Below are 5,820 nucleotides of genomic sequence, written 5' to 3' on the forward strand. Positions count from 1 at the left end.
TTGAATACAAGCAACACAGAGTACGAGCAAATCGTCTGTGGGTAAGTCGATGCCTTCTTTTCTCCTCTTCTGTTGACTAATGTGCTTGGCTTGATCACGATGTGGATCGGCGTCATGCCCGGTAGCGCACAAGGAAGGAGCTTCTCTGCGTAAAACGCTGTACGTCACGGTGGCAAAATGCAACCCCATCATTCCTCAGCGTATTGGCCATAGTATCATCAATTATGCACTTGGCGCTTCCCGCCCTGGTTGCAGGCAGCGCCTTCATGTTGCATGCCGCGCAACTCCGGCTAGGGACGGAATCACACCAAAACGGCTTTGTTCAACACCTCTCCCTTTAATAAATTCGCAGAATAAAAAGGCGCGGAGAATTAAGGATTAATCATTGGGAGCTACTTTCCTAACCATCCTGTTACCCTCGCGCGAAGGTTTGAAAGCGGCCAATGTGGCCAGACGCTTAGGTAAGGCCCACGAACAGCGATTTAGCGCTAGGGCGAGCCAAACAGCGAAAGAAAATAGAGACCCAGAACGTGCTGCGCAGCACGTAGAAAATAAAAGGTCAGGTATAGGGTCTTGGATGATGAATCTGTTGTAATAATACAAGGGAACCTTTCCCAAGCAAAAACAGCGCGTTGCTGTGTGTCTTTCCTTGCCCGTCGTCTCTGTGCGCTGCCTCGAAGCAATGAATCGTTCCCAAGCTCTTGAACCAGGAGTAGCTGAACTTCAGGCACGGAGAAAGCTTATTTTCAGTGGAATAGGGTGCGCGCGCACGCGGTATTTAGCTCGCCTAACATATTCTGCAGAAGTCCGGGACACATTTAGCTTCTAAATGCACTTGTCAATACCCGTGTGCGGCTACAGCCATCTGTGAGCCGTCGTACAGTCGGATTCAACTCCTCAAAGAAGCAGCAAATGCCCGGCATTTGCCGCTTCGTCCTTGAGTGTTATCCGTCTACAGAACGCTACTTCTTCAGAGTATTTGATACTTTCGTCTATTCTACACGAAAAAGTAGAGTTTAATTTGGTTTGCATTCGGTGTGTCTTCTGTACCGCAAATGGAATGAGGTTATATGACCAATTTTAGACAAATAGGAGTGAAAAAAGGCATTCACATATGCATCGCAGTTCCAGCTTTGCAGTGAAACACAAATTTTATCTCAATCTTTGTGCGCTTCTAAGAGCGCACATACCAGGCTGTTATTGCGAACAACAGATTGTTAAGCGAGTTTGTGCACTATACAAGAAAAGGGCGGTGCAACTACGACACCACAAAAACGAGAATTAAATATGCGCATCCTCATGATTTTTTACAGATATAATCAGGCTCAAAGCGTCTGCTACGAAAAATCATGGATTTCATCATGTGCAATATCTTTCGCATCGGCACAAACTGTGCTTACCGCACTTATGAAAGCTGGAGATCTGCTACATGACTGTGAAAGGTGTGTACACTGAAACATGGCTTTTTACGAGCACCTGCCTGCATTGGCCACCTTTTCATATATTTGGGCAAGCGAATCAACAACACTTTCCGGGCTTTGTTCACCATTCTATTATAACCTTCCCTCGCTTCATCTATGCTGTAACATATCTATGAACCAACTTCTGCTCATTTTTCGCTGACAAGGAGAATACTTTTTGCTTGAGGAAGTGTCATCGAAAGACGCTGTAACATAAAGCTCCGTAAAGTAATATTGACTAACCAACTGCTAAATCTTTAATTTTAAGGCCAACAATCAAATCCAAACTCGGAGTCCGGCAGCATCAAAGGGGAGCACCTTATTTTAATTTCATTTTAAGGCCGTAGCTTGAGGTATTCAACGGAAACATGTCCTTGTGAAAACTGAAGTGAACTCTCCTGCGTTGCACACTGGCCATAATGTAATTATATTAAGCAGTGTGCGTGTGGAGTTCGTGAGTTTTGTGACGTATAAGATGTTAATGTTGTTTCCATGACATTACCTTCAGTGAGGCAATTTCGGAAATGTCCAACGTGAGAAAGTCAACCAGCTTTCAAAATACTTAGTTCCCCCGTTCATTTTCTGGAACGACGGTGCCGGTTAGGAAGTTTTAAAATATTCGCTCACTGAAGATGTTGCAAGGCTTTACTTGCATGCTCATTGTATATTGTATGCTCATTGTATATTAATCAATGAATGCACTCTAGCTGCCGCCTTGCCTTGAAGAAATGACAACTACGTGTCTGTCACTAGTTTTAAAAGTTAAATTTGTGACGAACAAAATAAAAGGTCAGGTATAGGGTCTTGGATGATGAATCGGTTGCAATAATACAAAGGAACCTTTCCCTTGCAAAAATAGCGCCTTGATGTGTGTATTTTCTTGCCCGTCGTGTCTGTGCGCTGCCTCGTAGCAATGAATCTTTCCCAAGCTCTTGACTGGGGAGTAACTGAACTGCAGGCCAGGAGAAAGCTTATTTTCATTGGAATGGGGTGCGTACGCACGCGGTACTTAATTTTGAAAGTAAATCAAGAGATGAATAGCGAATCTCACATAACCTCAAACTTCACTGCTAAAACACAGAAACGGGAGTTCCATTTGCACAGGCAAAGGATTGTGTACCGTATTCTCTTCCTTTTCTACGCTTTTCGGATTTTTTCTGTTCTTACGCTCCCATTACGCTTCCATTCCATTAAATGCCTTGACGTTTCTTGAATTCCATATGTCGGTGAAATGAAATACAAAAATAGGCGTCTCGATTTCGATGAGTACTCCGAGATCTCATATAGAAAAAGGGCGATGCGAGTAATTGGCAAGTATACATATCACTGTACTTGACAAATTGCATAGGGTGCGTGATTAATGTGGGTATCAATAATAGCAAATAATAAATTTTAGGTGTGTGTATTAATAATAGGTTTAGAGAATAAGAAGCGCAATAAAGAACGCAATGAAGGTAAGCTACCTACGTTTGAGAACTATCACTCATTGGTGATATTAGAGTTGGAACTAGAAGAAAAAAAGTCAGAGGTGCAGTGTACGTTGTGGGCGGAGCTGTGCACTGGGGTGTGTAACAGGAGCAACGGGGAAACAAAGTAATCGAGACCAGGAGAAATCTGACAGCATGAAGAAGCTGTAATTAATGCAATGAAGGGACACATATAAGCGTTGGCAAGAGGTCATTGCACTGCACAAACAAACAAGTATGCACAGCTTGACGTCCGGATGATGTTATCTCAACTCACGCACAGTTTAAGGACGAAAACAGAGGCTTTGGCGGCTTTAGTGGAGCTGTACGCCGATGGAGTGCCTCCGGATTTGGTACCCGGTTAGCAGGGAAGACATTCTCATGTTGGCTATGCTGGTAATTCCAACAATTTGTTAAATTGAAAAACGCTATGTAAACTACTGGTTTGGTTCGGTTTATGGGGTTTAACGTCCCAAAGCGAGTCAGGCTATGAGGGACGCCCTAGTGAAGAGCTCTGGAAATTTCGATCACCTGGTGTTCTTTAACGTGCACTGACATTGCACAGTACACGGGCCTCTAGAATTTCGCCTCGATCGAAATTTGACCGCTGCGGCCGGGATCGCACCCGCGTCTTTCGGGCCAGCAGCCGAGCGTCGTAGCCACTGAGACACCGCGGTGGTGCGCTATGTAAACTGCTTCACCCGGCCTTTATACATAGCGACCCGTATTTGTAGTGCACATACGTTATTACTCAACTCAAAGGTTGCTGTTCGAACCAGTCGAACAGTAAAGATACCATGTTTAGTGTTATAGTTTGGTTCTTGGAACACGGAAGGATTACCAATGCATGTTATCGGATCTTGTTGCCGATGTCACAGATAGTTAACAATTTTTTTTTCTGTTGCATTGAACTATTGCGAGAAGTGCCACAAGAAACAGACACAAGGAAGTTGTCTGTGCGTATTTTCCTCGCATCTCGTCTGCTAGCGCTGCTCATTGCAATTCCTTTTCAACTCGCCGTGCAGCATACGTCTTGGCATTAATATAAAATGTAATACATTCACTTCTTATAAATCATGATTTTCTCTGTGTTTTAACTTGCTGGAGCGCATGAGTTACGCAGACACAGTACTCCTGAATAGAGAAATATTTTTTTGTTAGACATAAGTTCACTGATGGAAATCGCAAATAGCGCCGGGAGAACCGAAACTGGGCCAGGCGATGTTTTTCATTATTATCTGAAAAAGTCTGTTTTTTGTTGTTGTGCTTATTGTGTTACTTTCCCGATTCCCGTAGCCAGGCAAACGCAATTATGTACAGAGTTGATTCTTGCTTAAGCTTGACGAGTCGAGCTTAGCCTGTTTTATTCTAGAATATAGGGGCATGTTTTCTAAGTACTGAACATCTTCAATCTAAAAAATTTTTTTCAAACATCTCCTGATATATTGAAACGAAAGAAAAGCAAGGTTTTTTTAGAAAATTATTTTAGTTTCTACTTTTAGTCGGGCTAATTCCATGAGATTGTTGAGGTAGGCCTTAGGACGGGCGTTGTTCTGAGACACATGAGTGCTACAAGGAACCATTGTCTTCGACATGCTGTAGCCACAATTACGTGGTCAATCATTAAAGGTCATGGTCTTGTAGGGTGTTAACCATCGCCCTTAAAAGCACGTTCAATGCTCTAGACTGGCAAGTGTTCATTTACAGTTCTTCTGCGCAGCATGTATGGCCGAGATCGTGGGGCTAACAACAATGGTATCGCCGCGGGACCTGCTGGCAATGCAGCACCCTATGGCAACCTTGGCGCTGAGGTGGCCAGGATTCAAGACTCTCTACGGGACATCAGCCAAGCTGTCTCCTCTCTCACCGAGAAGGTGAACGGCATGGAGAAGGCGATCGAACACCAGCGGACAGAAATCGCTAAGATCACAAAGCAGCAAAAGGTTACCACTGAATGACCTCTGGTACCGGCAGGTACAACAGAAAGAATTCGCCCGGCGCTGCCTCAGAAGGGAAGCCAGGAGGAGTTTTCTGAATCGTCCATGTGATTCAGCTGGAAGGGACCAGCACAAATGCAATGGCCATGCCTGCTGAGGCTCTTTTTATCGCCGCCTACAAGTAGGCAACGTTAAATAAATACACCAGACGATAAAATTTCCGGCTATATGCAAGTCCGCAGCAGAAGCGAATTGTGTCTTTGACGAAGTTATTTTTTGGCAACTGCTGTGGGCACTGAAGAAGGACAAACATAGCTATTGGAATGCACGATCGAGGTTCTTACGCAGCCTTTCATTCGTATGCATACATTACATTATACTGTTACGAGCGTGAAACCTTAACCCAGGCTGATTCACGCCAGGCGTACTGGGCCTACCGAGTCAGTTCCCGATACCTCCAGCCGACCCAACTCCCACCTCTTTTTCACTTCTATTACTTCGTGACAGCTCGGCCGCGGCATTTGCCCTCTGTGCAGCCGAAGCCCGCCGGGCGAGTTATGCTGTCCCCCGGGAGTGGCACGACTTCAGACGAGAGACATGTGACAGTTTACTTTTCAAAGAACGGCGACCGGTTGCGGTGAGGCCCGCAATCTCATATGTGATGTCACTAATTCTGGCCACAGCCACGTGGAGGCCATCGTAGTGGGCCAGTAGCCTTCTCGTACAAGCCGCGACGCGTGAATGGCTCCAAAGCCGGACCATATCACCCGGAGCGTACATAACATGCCGACGGTGCCTATCATAGCGGTCCTTGATGCGCTCTTGTGAAGCAATAGATCGCAGGAGGGCAATCCGGCAAGCTTGTCCTGCTAAAGACAGGATCTCGGCTATACAAAGGTTTTCACTGGTAGTAATTGGTAGTATGGTAGCGTAGCAGGCGAGCCTGCAAGAGGTAGA

General features: G+C 45.2%; 1 long non-coding RNA gene across 1 annotated transcript; it reads left to right on the forward strand.

Moving 5' to 3' along the window:
• Positions 1-1,318: 1,318 nt before the first annotated feature.
• LOC149334256 (uncharacterized) lies at positions 1,319-5,166 on the forward strand. Its single transcript, XR_016284736.1, has 2 exons — positions 1,319-1,442; positions 4,647-5,166. It is a non-coding gene; the product is annotated as an uncharacterized LOC149334256 (long non-coding RNA).
• The last annotated feature ends 654 nt before the right edge of the window (positions 5,167-5,820 follow it).

This window comes from Amblyomma mixtum, chromosome 8 (genome assembly GCF_055824585.1).
Source record: "Amblyomma mixtum isolate Tamu chromosome 8, ASM5582458v1, whole genome shotgun sequence".
In the NCBI taxonomy this organism is placed as follows: domain Eukaryota; kingdom Metazoa; phylum Arthropoda; class Arachnida; order Ixodida; family Ixodidae; genus Amblyomma; species Amblyomma mixtum.